At 48.8% G+C, this 17,076-nt stretch overlaps 1 pseudogene; it reads left to right on the top strand.

Annotated features, from left to right (window-relative positions):
- Nucleotides 1–3,537: 3,537 nt before the first annotated feature.
- On the top strand, nt 3,538–15,841 carry LOC128587780 (DNA-directed RNA polymerases I and III subunit RPAC2-like; annotated as a pseudogene).
- The last annotated feature ends 1,235 nt before the right edge of the window (nt 15,842–17,076 follow it).

Genomic DNA, 17,076 nt, shown 5'->3' with positions numbered 1-17,076 from the left:
CTGTTCCTGCTCGACTCTCCTCATGGCCTCTTCCTGGTTGCTGTCTGGTTTTCTGTCAGCCTAGTGAGCCCATCACAGGCCAGGGGCTCGCTGGGGCCTGGGGGACTTCCCACTTTCTCCAGCGGTGACCCCTCAGGATAGTCCATTCCAGCTCCCAGTCTGCCTGTGGGCCCTGCCTCATCACCCAGGCCCCTGCTGGGGAAGCAGGGGAGGGACGACCCATGCCGCGCTGGTTGTGCCAGCCTGGGTAGGTGGGTATGTGGGTGGGCCCTGTGGCAGGTAGGTGTGCCCAAGGGAAGGGTAGGCATGGGCCCTGTGGGTGCGGGTCTCCAAGGGCCGTGGGCAGCCGTATGCCCAGTTAGAGCCCCAGCTGGGGCTGAAATTAAGTGTTTGGACATCCAGCTGGTTCTCAGTCTCAGTTTAAGTGCTTCCTGGGGCCAGCCACCCCCAGGCCTGGACCACTTGAAGAGCTGCACACTGTCCCTGACCTTCCTCGCTGGGTGTGAGGAGCTGTGGTGGCTTCCCTCTAACTGCCCGGGTGGATTTCTTCTGTTCGGCTCTTGGATGGGGGCTTGGGAGGGCACTGCAATGTTGCAAAAGTGTGACCCCAGACCTTGCCACTAGCACCCAGGCACAAACAGGCTCCTCAGCCTAATTTCCAGGCCTGGCTGGCACTTCGACCACAGCTTCCCCATCCTCACCCAGATCCAGTGTACCCAGGCCTTGCACAACCAGGTGATACCACATGAGCATGGCAGGCGGGGGCAGCTTTTGCTCCACCCCTGATGATGCTCCATAGGGCTACTCAGCTTAGGAGCCAGAAGCCCCACTGTCACAGGTGGGCTGGCACCCTCAAAGGGCCTGGTGGAGGCACAGAGGGGCAAGGCCACCTCTGGGATCATGCAGCTGAGCCCACCCCAATGTCCTCATGTGCTCCTGCACTCAGCAGCTCTCTGGAAGTGCCCCCCCAACCACTGCACTTCCGAGGATGGGGCAGAGCCCTTTGCCCACAGCCACAACACACTCAGCACTTCTCCCAGGCCCCGAGCCCCAGATTGTGAAAGCCGCAGGCGGTTTATGTTACCCCACATGGCAGCACCTTCCCAGAGCAGGTGCCAACCTGCCAGTGTAGAGACACCTACTTATTCTGATGTCCTCTGGAGAGCACTTGCTGAGCTGACTTTTGCCCAAGTGGGTCATTGATGGAGTTCAGTGGAGCCAGCTTGGGGGTGACAAGGTTGGGGGGAGCCTATGGCAGTGGGCAGAGCAGCTGTCCCCATCCTAAGCCTCTTTGCACATGTGTGGGATCTGGGTCCCTGGGACAGCTCCTGCCTGGGCAGAGTCTCAGGAACATACCTGAAAACTTCTTTGGGGGCCGTTGTGTGCACCTTGGTGAGCGGCCTGAGTCACTGAGAAGCAACAAGGGACACAAGGCTGGTGCTCTGGGCCCCTGGGCCCTGCAGTGGGAAGAGAGTGGCCTCCCCGGGACTCCTACTCCTTAGTGTGAAACTGGAACAGCCAGGATAGAAGACAGTTTTGGACACTCACATTCTGCCATGTGTTGGCTAGTTTTGTCCTCACTATACCTCCCATTTTACAGATGAAGAAACTAAGGACTAAGGCATGGGGTGGTTGAGGCCTGTGCGCAGGGCTGCATGCTGGCGCCAGGCACAGCTGGGCTACAACTGCCTTGCACCAGGCTCAGCCCCTGATCTCTCGCCACAGTGGTTGGCTGGTGAGACACAGCCGGGGGCCCTGCTCACACCTGGTAATTTCTCACTGGGGGAACACTCAGCTCCCACAGCACATGGAGAACCACCTGGATCCCAGGGTTATCTTGGGGAGACATCTCCCCTTCATCACAGCCACTATCTATGTTTCCCAGCATTTTCTATCCTAAGATCAGACTCCTCTGTTTCAGTCCAGGGCCCTGGAGGGGTATCTCATCCCAGCTAGAGATAACCAGACTTCTCTTGCATGCTAGGAAGTCCCCTTTCTGGTCACAGCTCGGTATTTCCTGATGCAGGTGGGAGGCACAAGTGCCCATACCTGTCACCTCCTTCTCCCCTCTGTTACCACCATGCTCTGATGCTGGAGATGGTGAGCTGGCTTCGCTGGATAAGAGGAACCTGCTCAGGCCTCAGTGTGTAGGAGCTGGACCAGGGTTTAGAATGAAGAACAAGAGAGGTGGGTTCACCCAGCCCATGCACTGGTGGAGTGGGGTGGGGGGAAATTCCCAAGCTCCTCTTCTGGCTCACAAGCCTCTGTGCCCCCTTTCTGCCTTAGCCCCAACCACAGCTCCTCTGCTTCCACATACAGACCCACAGACTGAGAGGTCCCCTCTCCAGCAGGAGCCGTGCAACCTCTATGAAGTCATCACCCCTCTCTTAACCTCAGTTGCCCCAACTACAAGTGGAAATACTGAAATATTTGCCAGTAAACCACACACAGCACATATGAAACTATCTCGGGTCTGCCACAGTTTGGCCAGGGTCAGTCTATGGCTCCTGCACCTTGAGAAAACTGGTGTCCCAAAGGCTAGTGGCCATGTGCAGCCACTTTGTCCTAGAGCAAATTATGGCCACCCCATGCTACCCAGCCCCATGCAGTCACACCAGTGGCTCAACACTAGGGCAGGGACTTCAGGGTGTCACCTCCCTCCAAATTCCCAATATGTCCTAAAGCCAGAGCCCTCCCCATGAGCTCCCATTCCCCCACCCCCCCATCACCTCAATGGGCAGCCTGGACCGGCTGGAGTCCCTGGGAGGCGCCATTGGTCAGGCCCAGACACCTCCAGGTGAGTAAGTGGCAGGGCCGCCCTGCGTGTTAGGGGTGGGGGCAAAGTGCAGGCTGTGGGGGAGGGCAGGACGCGGGCCTCACCCTGCGCAGAGCTAAGGGGGCAGGTACGGGACTCCCAGTGTGGGCCACCCTGGCTACCTTGCTAACTGGAGAGGCAAGGGGCTGAGAACCAGAAACCGGAGGGCGTGTCCCTCCCCCCCTCCAGTTTCACTTTCTCTTTCTTCCCTCCTCCCTGCCCCCTCCCACGGAGTCCCTTTGAAGTGAAAGGGGCAGGATGGGCATGCGGGGCCCAGGCCCCTAGACCCTGCTGGGAGCATCCCCTGCTCCCGGGCTCTCGTCTGGCTCTAGTCCTCACCTGCCCGGGCCGCCCTGGGCCCCAACTCCGCCAAGTGCGGACCCCAACCCGCTCAGCGAGGTGGGGCGCCCCGGCTCCCAGGAGAGACGGCGCGGGCGTGGCCAGGTGCGCCTCGGCTGAAGGCGAGGGTGCCAGGCAGGGCGGGCGGCGAGTGAGTCAGGGCCACCCCCGCGCGGGCGCGCCGAGCAGGTCCCGGGGCCGTGGACTATCCACCGCGCGACCCGCGGGCCCAGAAGCCGCCCTGCCGGGAAAAACCGGTCCGGCCAGAACCGCGCGGGCGCATTCCGACGCCGGGGGAGGGCAGCCGTGCGTTTAAAAGGTGCCGCCGCGCTGGCCGCTGCCACACGGAGCGAAGCTGCCTGCCACGCGGGACGAGGGGACGCAGCGCGGCGCGGAAGGGCTGGGCCCGGCGGCTGCGCTCTCCGTGCGAGCGCCAGGGCACCCGGGGCGTTCAGGGGCCCGGGACCGCGTGGAGGTGCGGAGGGCCGCAGCTGGGCAGTAGGGCGCAGGGGCACACGCCATGGGGAGTAGGGGCAACGCTGTCGTTCCAAGGGCGCGGGGCTTTTCTTTCCACAGCACAGCGAACCGACGGTGCCGGGAACTCGCGCGCTGGGTCCAGTGGTTCTTAACAGTTCAACAGTTCTGTAGCGCAATTGTGAAATGTTTAGGACCACTAGATCCGGCGGGCCTGGCAGCGGCGACAACGAAACATTCCACGCATGGTCCGGGGTCAGAGGCAGGGATGCATTGGGTCAACTGAAAGCAGCCCACGGACCCGGCTTCGCGCACCTCAGTGGGGCCGGAGCCCAAGGCTCTGCGCCCCTGACTGTTCCTATCTGCTATGAGGGACGGCACTGGCCGCGGGGCGCCAGTGCAGTGAGACCCAGGGCAGTGGGGAGGTGGCAGGGCGTGCCTGTGCCCTGCTCTGGGAACTGCAGGGGCGGGGGCGTGCTGGGTCGCCCATGTTCCTGGCCCACTGCCGGCCTGGACGCCACCAACACCGTCTTGGCCTAGAGGGCCCTTCCCCGTCTTAAAACCAGTACCTGGTGTATGTCCTGGAGCTCTCCTGGTTCTGGGCTGGTGATCCGGCCAGCCACACCTTCCTGAGAGAGCTGGAGATTGTGCCTCTTGTGGAGGCCTCTCCATCCCCTGGGGCTGGTGAGCCCTGTGTGGTAAGTGCTAAATGAATGAAGGACTCCCAGGGACAGAAACGGGTGTTGGCAGGAAGTTTGGAGACCACACCCCAGATAGAGGAGAGAGGGGCCCAGCTGCTGCTGTCCAGAGCTTTCCTCTTGGGGCCTCAGGTTCTTCTGCCAGCTGGCTTCTGCCTCTGGGCTGCCTGGAGATGGGGCTGACCTGGGGGAGCCTGCCTGAGCTGCCAGTGATGGCACCCTCTGGACGGTAGGTCCGCTCCAGTCCCCACCTACCTGGGCCAGTGATGAGGCCTAGGGTTGAGGGAGCTAGGGCACCTCCTGGCTGGGTGGCCTTGGACCAGCCACCTGTCCTCTCTGAACCCTACCTGTGTATGGTGGGCGTGCTGCTCTGAGGATGCCGTAGCAGGAAAGTCTACCACAGGACAGCAGCTCCCCTGCCACCCAGGTGGTGGGGATCTCATTTGCTGGAGCCGTGTCCACCTCTGGCCATCACCTTCCCCCGTTGCCCAGCAAAAGCCATGTGTCTACCTCTCAGACTCTGGTTGGAGAGCTTGGGATCTCAGACAGGCACAGCAGTGCCAGGCCGGGTCTGTCTGTGGGGCCAAAGAGTCTTGGCATCGGTGTTGCCTGGCTGCCACTGACTGCCACAGCCATGACGGGGGTGTCATTTCACAGTATGTCCTCCCTGTGCCCAGGGCAGGGCCTCAGCAGCTCAGTGAGAGGCGTTGGGGTGGGGCGGGGCGGGGCAGGGGAGATGGTGGAGAGATCCTTGCTCTGCAGTTTTGAGTCATTCTGCGTGGTCTGGTTCTGCACATTAGGTGAAAATAAACCTGTTCCAAAGCAGTGTGTGTCCTCAGGGCTGGCCGTCCTGCCCCAAACCTTGCTGTGGTCACTCCTAAGCATACCAGCTCAGAGCAGTGAAAATGATGGCTGGGGGTGGGGGTGGGGGAGTGTCCTCATCCAGAGCCCTCTCACAGCCTCAACCCTGTCTCTGGCACTCTGGTCCTCAGGGAAGCCTTTGGCACCTACCACTAGCTTTCTCATGGTAGGGACCTTCTAGAGCTGGGCTGCCCAGCCACACACCTGTCCCAAGCTCCCCAATTACAGTCTGCTATAGCCTGCTCTGGCCTCACCGGACACTGGGTCCTCGGTTGGCTCCCACCCTGCCTGGCTGGAAGCCATGGGCTGGCCTTGGGGCCTTGGCCATGGGAGTGAGCAAGGTGGGGGGCTGAGTGGTGGAAGAGACAGAAGATCGACCCGTCCCCCATCTCCAAGCCCCTCTGCCCCCGGCTTGGAGACTGAGAGTCAGCTCTACCACCTGTGAGCTGGATAGTCCCTTATTGTCTCTGAGCTCCTGTTTCTTCTTGCAAGAGGAAGTGGGGCTTGCTGGGGGTCCCCTGAGAAGAGGCTGCAGACTCCCTGGGTGCACATCTGGGGCAAAGCTGGAGCCATTACAGGGACTGGGAGTACCTCATGAGGCGGGGAGTGGGTGGGAGTAGTGGTTTCTGCCAGGACCTTGGAAGATCAATGAACAGCAGCAATGGGTTGTGGCCTTGCAATAGGTCCCCTCTGTTCCTGGGGCTTCCAGGAGGACAGGAGGCTCCTACTTTGCCCCCTCCCCTTAGGCAGAGAATGCTGAAGGTCCCCAGTGTCCATTCCCTTTTGAGGGGAAGCTGAACATACAGCCCCTTTGCCTGAGTCTGCTTGCCAGCCTCGCACTGGGCTGCTGGTGTAGGCACATCGCTTAGTTCTGCCCTGGGTGTGAACAGACTTCTGGGCTGCTCTTAGAGGATGTCTTGTGCCCCCTACGTCCTCTCCCAATCTGGTGGGACCGGGACTTCACAGTACTGAGCCCACTCTGATGGGGCAGAGGGAGGGCTACAGCAGGCATGGCAAAGCATCCCTGTGGGAGCTGACCAACTGAACCTGGACTGCCTGAGATTTGGTTTTAGTGCAGAGGGCATCATATTCTGGGAAACCTCCCAGCCTGGGACAGTTGGTTACCCTATCCTGGATCAGCTTATGGACCATGACACCCAGCCACTTGGCCACTTAATAAGAGTAATGGACCTTCTGTCTTTTAAAAGCCACTGTTATTTTGGTGTTTATAAAAGTAGCTAAACCAGTATGCTGAGTTCGTGGTTCTGACTCATCACAGGGAGGGCTGATGAAGAACACAGAGGCCCAGGCTCCATAAAGTAGGATGGGCCTGACCAAGTTCTCAGGTGACAAATGCCCCAGGTTGGGGGCGTTTTCTTAAGGGGTTGACCTGAGGGAGAGAAAAGGTCTGAAAGATGTGCTCCTCCCATAGCACAGCAGGAGCCTCCTGGTCCAGCCCCCACTGCCCAGGGATCCAAGAGAGGCCAGGTCTGGGCAAGGATGTTCGAAAGGCTCATGGGGAGTCTAATTCTATTTTTTTTTTTTTTTGAGACAGAGTCTTACTATGTCGTCCTGGGTAGAGTGCTGCGTTGTCCTGGCTCACAGCAATCTCAAACTCTTGGGCTTAAGCGATTCTCTTGCCTCAGCCTCCCAAATAGCTGGAACTACAAGTGTTCTTCACAATGCTCAGCTATTTTTTTGTTGCAGTTGTCATTGTTTTAGCAGGCCCAGGCTGGGTTTGAACCTGCCAGCCTCAGTGCATGTGGCTGGCATCATAACCACTGTGCTATGAGCACCGAGCCAGGGAATCTAATTCTAGATGTGTATCTGAGTCTATTTGTGCTGTTCTAACAAAATATCTGAGACTGGGTAATTTATAAAGAATAGAAGTTCATTTCTCACAGTTCTGGAGGGTCCAAGTCCAAGCTCAAGGTGCAGGCAGGTTCCATGTTTGGTGAGGACTTGTTCTCCACTTCCAAGACAGTGCTTTCTTGCTGTGTCCTCACATGGCAGAGGGAGGGAGGCACACAGATGGAAGGGGCAGCCTTGCCCCCTCGTGCCCTTTGAGAAGCACTAATCCCACTCCTGAAGCTGGACCCCACATGACCTCATCACCTTCTAAAGGCCCCATCTCTTAATTCTGTCCCATTGGGTATTAGGTTTCAACTTGAACTTTAGAGGGAATAAACATTCAGACCATGGCAAAGCATTTGCAGTTAAGAGTTGCCGTAGAGAAAAGGGTGGAAGGTGATGTGTACCCTCTTGCAGGAAAGCAGACCTGGACATGGTGGAAGGGCTCTGAGGCCAGCTAGGCCTGGCTTTCGGAGAATCTGCTTGTGACACTGAGTGAGTTGTGAGGGTACACACAAGCTTGCTTTGAGCTCCCCTGTCCTTGGGGAGGGAGGCCATTCTTTCTACATTTTTTTCAGGTTTATTGAATTGTAATTGACTTACAGTAAAGTGGACAGTTTACAGTGTGCAATTAGATGTCTCTAACATATATGTATACCCCCATGAAACTATTATCAAAAATGAGGTAATGAACAGACTCCCCATGACTCCCCAAAGGGCTTCTTCTTCTAGCCCATTGTAACCTCTCCCTCCCTTCCCCAACTCCTCCATCCCTGGAGTTTTTTTTTTGGAAGGACTTTAACTGCAAATTCAATATACAGTATTTGCTATGTACAGGACTATTCAGGCTATCTATTTCTTCTTGAGTGAATTTTAGTAGTTTGTGTTTTTCAAGGGATTTATTTGATCTAAGGTACCAAATTTATTGGTATAGAGTTACACATAATATTCCATTATTTATTTAATAGTATCTGTAAAATCTGTGATGATGTCTCACTTATCCTTCTTAATATTGAAGATTTGTCCTTTTTCTCTTCTTTTTTCCTGACCAGTCTAGCCAGACATTTATCATTTTTATTGATAAAATGACTAGTTCTTGAAGAACTAGTTTTTGTTTCTTTTGATTTTTATCTATTATTTTTGTTTTATTTCAATGATTTCCACTTTGATCTTTAGTATTCCCTTGCTTCTCCTTACTTTGAGTTTTATTTCTATATATGTATATATATTTATATATTATTTTAATATTATTATATATTAATAATTATTTAATAATAATATATTTATAAATATATATGTATGTATTTTATATGTATTTTAATTTCAGGTTAATGTGAGGATACAAACAACCAGGTCAAAATATTTGAATTTGTTAGGTAGAGTCCTTCTTGTGGTTATGACCCACACTCAAAAAGTGCGCCCATTGCTACACCACGCCCATTCAGTGGGAGCACCCCATCTCCATTCCTTATCCCCCTTCCTTATTCCCCCCTCCCCAACTTGAATTGAAATGAGTTTCTCTACTATGTGGGCATGCCTTAGATCTACTGGCTTCATATTAGTATTGAGTACATAGGATAATTGCTTTTCCATTCTTGTGACACTTTACTAAGAAGAATGTGTTTCAACTCTATCCAAGTTAATGCAAAAGATGTAAAGTCACCACCTTTTTTAATTATTTATTTAAATGACTGGAAAAAATGTGTGTGTTTATCATATACAACATGTTTTAAAATATTTATATGTTATAGAATGGCTAATTCAAGCTAATTAACATATGTATTATTTTACATACTTTATTTGTGGTGAGAACACTTAAAATTTACTTTCTTAGCAATTTCTAACAATACAATGCTTTGTTATTAACTATACTCACCATGTTGTACAGTAGATTGCTTGAACTTCTTCCTCCTAACTGAAATTTTGAATCTTTTGACCAACATCTCCTCAACTTCTCTGTTTAAATTTTTTCTTTTTTTTTGAGATAGAGTCTCACTATGTTGCCCTTGGTAGAGTGCTATGGCATCACAGCTCACAGCAACCTAAAACTCTTGGGTTTAAGCAATTCTCTTGCCTCAGCCTCCCAAGTAGGTGGGATTACAGTACCACAGGCCTGGCTATTTTTTGTTGTTGTTGTTGTTGTAGTTGTCATTGTTGTTTAGTAGGCCTGGGTCAGGTTTGAACCTGCCAGCCCCAGTGTTTGTGGCCAGCAACCTAACACTGAGCTAAGGCCCTGAGCCCTCTTTTTAATTTTTTTTTTTTGTAGAGACAGAGTTTCATTTTATGGCCCTCGGTAGAGTGCCGTGGCCTCACACAGCTCACAGCAACCTCCAACTCCTGGGCTTAAGCGATTCTCTTGTCTCAGCCTCCCAAGTAGCTGGAACTGCAGGCGCCCGCTACAACGCCCAGCTATTTTTTGGTTGCAGTTCAGCCGGGGCCGGGTTTGAACCCGCCACCCTTGGTATATGGGGCCGGCGCCTTACCGACTGAGCCACAGGTGCCGCCCCCTCTTTTTAATTTTTTAAGGTGGTACTGATATATGAGCTTTTCTCTTTCTAATATAGGAATTTTAGTGCTATAAATTTCCCTGTAAGCACCGCTTTGGTTTAATGAAATTTAGATATATTGTGCTTCACTTTCATTCCATTTGAAATACCTTCTAATTTTCCTTTTGAATCTTAGTTTGACATTTGGGTTATCTAGAAATATATATTTTAGTTTAAAAATATCAGGGACTTTTCTTAATATCTTTTTGATATTTATTTTTAACTTAATCCCATCATGGCCAGAAATCATATTCTATGTACATGTGTTTGCATGTATGTATGTGTGTGTTTAGTTGTTTATTTTCATTTTTTTTATAGACAGAGTCTTGCTCTGTTGCCCAGGCTGGAGTACAATGGTCTGATTATAGCTCACTGCAGCCTTGAAGCCCTGGGCTTGAGCAATTCTCCTGCCTTAGCCTCCTAGTAGCTGGGACTAAAGGTGTATAAAACCATGCCCAGCTAATTTTTATTTTTATTTTGTAGAGATAGAGACTCACCATTTTCCCCAGGCTGGTCTTGAACTCCTGATCTCAAGTGATCCTCCTGCCTTGGCCTCCCGAAGTGCTGGGAATACATATATGAGCCACTACCCCAGGCTTCCTATTCTGTATCCCTTGGGTCCTTTTAAATTTATTGGACTGGTTGTCTTGCCCATAGATTTTATCTTGGTAAATGTTATGTGCATGCTGAAAATAATGTGTATTCTGCTCTGGGTGTTGGGTTATTCTATAAATATCAATTAGGTTAAGTTGTTTGATGGTGTTGTTTAAGCCAGAGATATTCTTATGATTTTCTGTTTATTTTTTCTATCAATGATTGAAAAAGGAGTGTCAAAGTCTTCAACTATAATTTTGGATTTGCCTATTTTTCCTTTCAGTTTTATCCATTTTTGATTCAGGTATTTTGAAACTCTGTTATTTGTTGAATAAACACTTGGGATTACTCTTTCCTCCTTTTGAAACAAGCCTTTTGCCATTATGAAATTGTCTTCTTTATTCTTGATTATATTCTTTATTCTAAATCTTACCTTTTTGTTATTAATATAGGCATTCCATCTCATTTTTTGTATGTTTTTAGTATGGCATTTCCTTTTCTATCCTTTTACTTTGAACTTATTTCTTTCTTTACATTTATAGTGGGTGCTTTTTGTGTGTAATTATAGCACACAGTTTTTCATTCAGTTAGTCTCTGTCTTTTAATTGGAATGTTTAGACCATTTACCTTTATTGTGATTATTGACATATTTGAATTTGATCTATCATCTTCTTCCTTTTTTAAATTTTTATGAGATGGAGTCTCACTCTGTTGTCCAGGCTACAGTAAAGTGGCATCATCATAGCTCACTGTAACCTCCAATTCCTGGGCTCAAGTGATCCTCCTGCCTCAGCCTCCCAAGTAGGTGGAACTACTCGCACATGCCAACACACCAAGCTATTTTTTTTCCATTTTTGGTGGAGGTAGGGGTCTCCCTCTTGCTCAGGCTGGTCTTGAACTCTAAGTTCCAGGGATCCTCCTGCCTCCCAGAGTGCTGGGATTACAGGCCTGAGCCATTGCGTCTGGCTTTCATCTTCCTCTTTGTTGTCTTTTTGTCTCATCTCATCTGTTCTTTGCTCTCTCTTTCATTCTTTTTTTAAAAACTTTCAGATTGATGGAATATTTTATGATTCTATTTCATTTCCTTTGTTGTTTGATTAGCTAAAACTTTCTGGTGTGATATGTCATTGGTAGCTTTAGGATATGTAGTGAATATCTTTTTTGTTTGTTTGTTTTTTTGTTTTTTTGGCCCAGGCTAGGTTTGAACCAGCCACCTCTGGCATATGGGACTGGTGCCCTACTCCTTGAGCTACAGGCACCGCCCGTAGTGAATATCTTTAATTTATCACATTCTATTTTCAAGTACTGTCATACCAATTTATATATAGTATAAGAACTTATGTATAATATAATATAGTTTAAGAACCTTGCAAGCTTATATAGACAAGATTATACTTCCATTTGCTTTCTTCCAGGCTTTCTGTTATTATTATGCCAATGTCATAAACTCCACAGTACAGTTGGTTTTTTTGCTTTAGTCAATTTTCTTTTAAAGACACATACAAATAGGAGAAACAACCTCATGTTTACCAATGTATTTCTGGTGTTCTTGATTCCTTTATGTAGATACAGATTTCCACTGGCATAATTTTTTTCTTTCTGCCTAGAAGAATTCTCTAACACTTCTTGAAGTGCAGATCTGCTGGTGATGAATTTGTCCAGCTTTTTAATATCTGAAAAAGTCTTTAGTTAGCATGTGCTTTTGAATATTTTCATTGGCTATAGAATTCTAGGTTGAAAGTGTTTCCTTTTATTTGATTAAAATAATTTTTCCATTGTTTTCTGGTTTGCATTATTTCTGATAAGAAGTGTGCTATAGAAGATCACAGGAGCCTAGGTGTTTGAGGCTGCAGTGAACTATGATCGTGCCACTGGAGTCCAGCCTGAGTGACAGAGTGAGACCCTGTCTCAAAAACGAGATAAACAACAACCCCCCCCAAACAAACAAAAAACAAACAAAAAGAATTCTGCCATAATACTTACCTTTGTTCCTCTGTATTTATTATCTTCCTCTCCACTACTTGAAATTGTCCTGAAGATAACTGAAGCTCTGTTAATTTTTTAAAATAGCCTTTTGTTTTCACTTTCATTTTGAATAGTTCCTATTTCTATCTGAACAATTGCTCTGAAGTGTCTCATTTGCTATTCATTCCATTCAGCATAATTTTTCATCCTGGACATATTTTCTATCTATGAAAGTTTGATTGTGTCTGTTTTATAGTTTCCATATGGTCTTCAACATATTAAAATATAGTTTTAAAGATAGATTTAATGTGTTTGTCTATTAATTTTATCATATGTTTCATTTCTGGGTTCTATTGATTGATTTTTCCTCTCCTCACATATTTATCTGTTGGATAATTTTGTTTTCTATACATATTGGTGAGCTTTGTTTTGTGATATGTTAAATTACTGGTAAACAGTTCAAGTCTTTTGAGGATTACTTTTAGTTTTGTTAGGTGGCACAAATTTTTCCCCCAAAATGGGTTCACCCTCTTGCGTGCTCTACCTCAGCCTTATGAACAGTAACGTATATATTTTTCTTCATTCTTGTTGGTGGGAGCACAAACCTTTCTCAGCATGTTTTTTTTTAATTTAAAAAAATTATGGGGAAAGAAATAACATAACACTTACCATTTTGCCATTCCGAAGTTCACGGCCCGGCGGCACTGACCACATTCACGGTGCTGTGTGGACATCACCACCGTCCACCTGCAGGACTTTTTCATCTTCCCAAACTGGAGCTTCCTACCTATAAAAAATACATCCCCATTTCCCCTCCCCACAGCCCTCAGGAGCCGCCATTTCACCTTCTGTTTTTATAAAGGTGTCCACTTCAGGTGCCTCATATTCACTGTTTCTGTTTCTGTGAAGGTGTCCACTCCAGGTGCCTCATATTTGCTGTTTGTGTTTCTGTGATCAGCTTATTTCACTTAGTGTAATGACTTTAAAGGTCATCCGTGTTGTAGCACATGTCAGAATTCCCTTCCTTCCAATGGCTGAATTATTGCATTATAAACATACACAACATTTTTTTATCCACTCTTCCATCAGTGGACACTGGGGTGCTTCCACCCTTTGGCTACTGTGAGTAATGCTGCTGTGAACTAGAGTGTGCAAACGTCTGTTCTTTCGTTCCCAGCGTGGTCTGATCTATGGGCAGCTTTCCATCAGTTCCTTCTGTCCCAAGCCTTGGGGGTTCATTCATTGTCACGTGTTGATACACAGCCAGCTGAAGACTCAAGGGGGGCCATGTGCCCATCTCCAGTGCTGTGTTTGTGGGTTTTCTCATGTCCAGTGTTCTGCTCTGCAGTCTCTAGACACCTGGGCTTCCCCGAACTCTCCACCATGTGTCCTCTCCCAGGGAGCACAGTGAACTTCTCCTGGGTTCCCTCTTTGCAGCCCAGACCTATAAACACACTCCAGGCCAGTGGTTCTCAGCCTTCCTAATGCTGCAACCCTTTAATATAGTTCCTGTGGGTTGAGAACCGCTGCTCTAGGCCATGAGCTGGGCGGTCCTAGGGCTTACCTCATTTGTTTCCCTCTCCCAGGGACCACTCCCTTGTCCTGCCTGAGAGCCAGTCTGTAAACTGTTGTTTCATGAACTCTGCCCACTTTTTAAGTTATGTCTGCTGGGAGTGTAAATCCAACCCCTTGTTATTCTAGCTTGGTCCAAAGTGAAAGTCCTCACCCTTCTTCTCATGACCGCGGAACACTGGCTCACACTTCTCCAGGGCACTGCTGATGTTCTTATACCATGTTCCTTTCTCCAAGACATTCTGGCTTCCCTGAGGCAGGCCAGTATTGCTGCAGGAGCACCCTGGCGGCCTCTGTTTTGCCCTCTGTCCTGCCTTCATTTGGGGTCAGGACTCTGCTCAGCTCCTTGCACCTCATGTTGGACTCTCCTGGAGGCTCAGACGGACCACCTGGATCAGAGGTAGGATGTGCTCTCCCTGCCGTAGCCAAGTTGGAGAATATGTGGGATACCATGTACACATGCAACCTCCCTGAAAGCGTGGGGTCAGCCGAAGTACCATGCGGGGGAGGCTGGCTCTGCAGGTGGCTCCTCGGTGGTGTTTGAGTGGTGAGCTAGCTCAGTCCCTTCTGAGGGGACTCTCCAGGCCTCTGTCCCTCGCCTCTTCCCCCTCCAGCCTTCCTTTAGTTCCAGGCCAATTCTCGCCCAAATGCCCCTCCTGACTGAATAATGTCCTGGGAAGACACATTATTCGAAGGGCCACAGCAACACTCGTGGCCAAAGCAGCACCAGGTTGTACGCTTGGCAAAGTGTGGTCACTTTAGTTTTTACTCTTTTGTGTTTGATAACGTATTCACATAAAGGTTTAATTTTCCTCCGAGAAGCACTTTGGTCTCAGGCCACACCTGGGGTGTGCCGTGTTCACCTGCTTTCTTTGTGACGTCCCCCTGGATTTCTTCTAGGAGATATTCAGAAGTAGATTTTTTACTTTTTTTTTTTGTTTTGTTTTGTTTTGTTTTGTTTTTGTGGTTTTTGGCCGGGGCTAGGTTTGAACCCGCCACCTCTGGCATATGGGACCGGCGCCCTACTCCTTGAGCCACAGGCGCCGCCCTAGATTTTTTACTTTTATCAACAAATTAAACAAACAACTACATTAAAAATGAAACTTAACACATATATAATTTTAAAGGTTAAACAAAAAAATTAAACAATGATAAGCCTTGTTAAGAAAACAAAGCCGCTGCCTTGCATACTCCCACCCACGTCCTTCAGCTGATTCTCCTGGTGATCCCTCTCTTCCCGACAGCCTGCTTTTCCTGCAAGTTTTGCTTTCCAGTTTTATGTTCTCCCTAGGGGTCTACTGTGGAAGCTGAGGGTGTTCTATATCTCCACCATTTTCCCTCCCTACTGCCCTCCTATGCTTCCCATAGTTTAGTTGAGCTTTTGATGAAATGGACATTCCGTTAACATGAGTGCTGTGAGCCTCAGTGGAGGCCTCGCGGCACCCTGATCACGCTTCTTTGCTGGTATGGCCTTAGACATTTAAAAAAATTGTCTCATTTTAAATCATGCATAGTTCCTTTCTGCTTCACCTTCATGTTTCGTAATATGGGGCAGAGCCTCGGATCCGCCAGCACCTCCCGAGGATCCCCAAACCGCCCCCATGATGGAAGAGGATCAGGAGCTGGAGAGAAAGTATCTGGATGGAAGACCTCCGTGGCTGAAGGTGAGAGGAAGACAGACCTGGAAATGGCAGATGCAGCTGGAACAGACAGACTCTGTGTTTGTGTTGCATGACCAGAACCAGACCCTAGGGATTCTCTGCGTTACACAGTCCCACATTCCCAGAGGTGGAATTTTGTGGTTACACTACAACCCATCCTTCAGGGAGCAAAGTTAATTTACACATTGAGACTTGAGGTGCTCGTCCAACTAGCAAGTCATTTCAGAGAGGCCTGAACGAGCTCCTGAATGTCGGTCAACATGTGCTTGACAAGTTTGAGGCCAGCATGAGGACTATGCAGATGAAAAATCAAGGAGAAACGAATCCACATTCCAGTTCTCCGTGCAGTACACAGAGGTCTGTCCTCTCTGGGCTATTCTCTTTGTGATCATGCAGAGGCCAGAATTAGAAGTTTGTGATTACAACATGCTCTGTCTTTCAGAAAGGCAAGGCTCTGGTTACTGATCCATCACGGCTGTTGGGGTCCTGCAAGAAACTGTGTGTTCTTCTAATAAATCCCTTCTTTTATTAAAAATAATAAAATAAAATGTGCATTGTTCTTTTATGTATTGCACATAATTTTCACACTCTTCGATGGAAATTTAAATCAAGTGCTCCGATTCTGACCCTTCAGAACTACAGCTCGGCTGACACCCTCGAACCTCTAGCCACCAGCAGCCTGAGATGCCTTTTATCTCCTTTGTGGGTTAGATTTGGTTTCCTTCAGTCCCTGTCCTGTTTTTCCTTGATTTAGTTCCTTTTGAGGGGGAGCCCATCTTTCAAGAACTTCAAGAAAAAGAAAAGACAAAGGCCAAAACTTTTGTCTTTACTTTTAAGCCCAGTTGCTGGTTTAGCTGGGTATAGAATCTGGATAGGGATGCTCTATGCCAGGGGTACTCAAACTATGGCCCACGGGCCACATGAGGTGGCGTGATTGTATTTGTTCCCATTTTTTTTTTTAACTTCAAAATAAGATATGTGCAGTGTGCATAGGAATTTGTTCACAGTTTTTTTTTTTTTTTTTTTTAACTAAAGTCCAGCCCTCCAATGGTCTGAGGGACAGTGAACTGGCCCCTTGTTTAAAAAGTTTGAGGACCCCTGCAGTCTGCGATTACTGCAGAGAAGCTAAAGGCCAGTATGCTTCTGACCCTTTGCATAGAACACCTCCCTCCTCTCCCCTCATCCTCCAGAATGTTTTGCTGTCTTTTGTTTGTCCCTGGTGTTGTTTGCAATTTCTTGAAGATGTTGGTTCCCCTCCCTGTTGTGTGAGGTGCTGGTGATCTCGCGTGCTGGCCTGGCCTGGGGTCTCGTCTCTGCATTCTCCCCTCACTTGAGTTTTCATGCCCCCTTTCCCCGGCATGCCTGTCCCTCAGACATTTGACTTCCTACTCTAATCCTGTAACGTTTTTTCTTCCCTTCTTCCTGTCTGACTCTTTCCCATTTGCCTTCTCTCTGGGAGATTACTTTGACTTTGTTCTTTCATCCTTCTCTTGAATTTTGTTTCTGTTGTCACATGTTTATTGTCCAAGTGTTTTCTTGTTGTTCTCTCCATTGCATCATGGAACTGAACACCTCTGTTCTCTGAGGAAACTCTACTGCTGTGCCCAGGATGAGCTGCAGGGATGCTGTGTCCTGTGGGGTTATGACGACAGCTCGCTCAGCAGCCACATCTCCACTCATTCCGTACACCCTCTGTGCTG

This window comes from Nycticebus coucang, chromosome 6, assembly GCF_027406575.1.
Source record: "Nycticebus coucang isolate mNycCou1 chromosome 6, mNycCou1.pri, whole genome shotgun sequence".
Lineage (NCBI taxonomy): Eukaryota > Metazoa > Chordata > Mammalia > Primates > Lorisidae > Nycticebus > Nycticebus coucang.
Note: the sequence above shows the minus strand (reverse complement) of the source record. Positions and strands in the feature narration are given on the sequence as shown.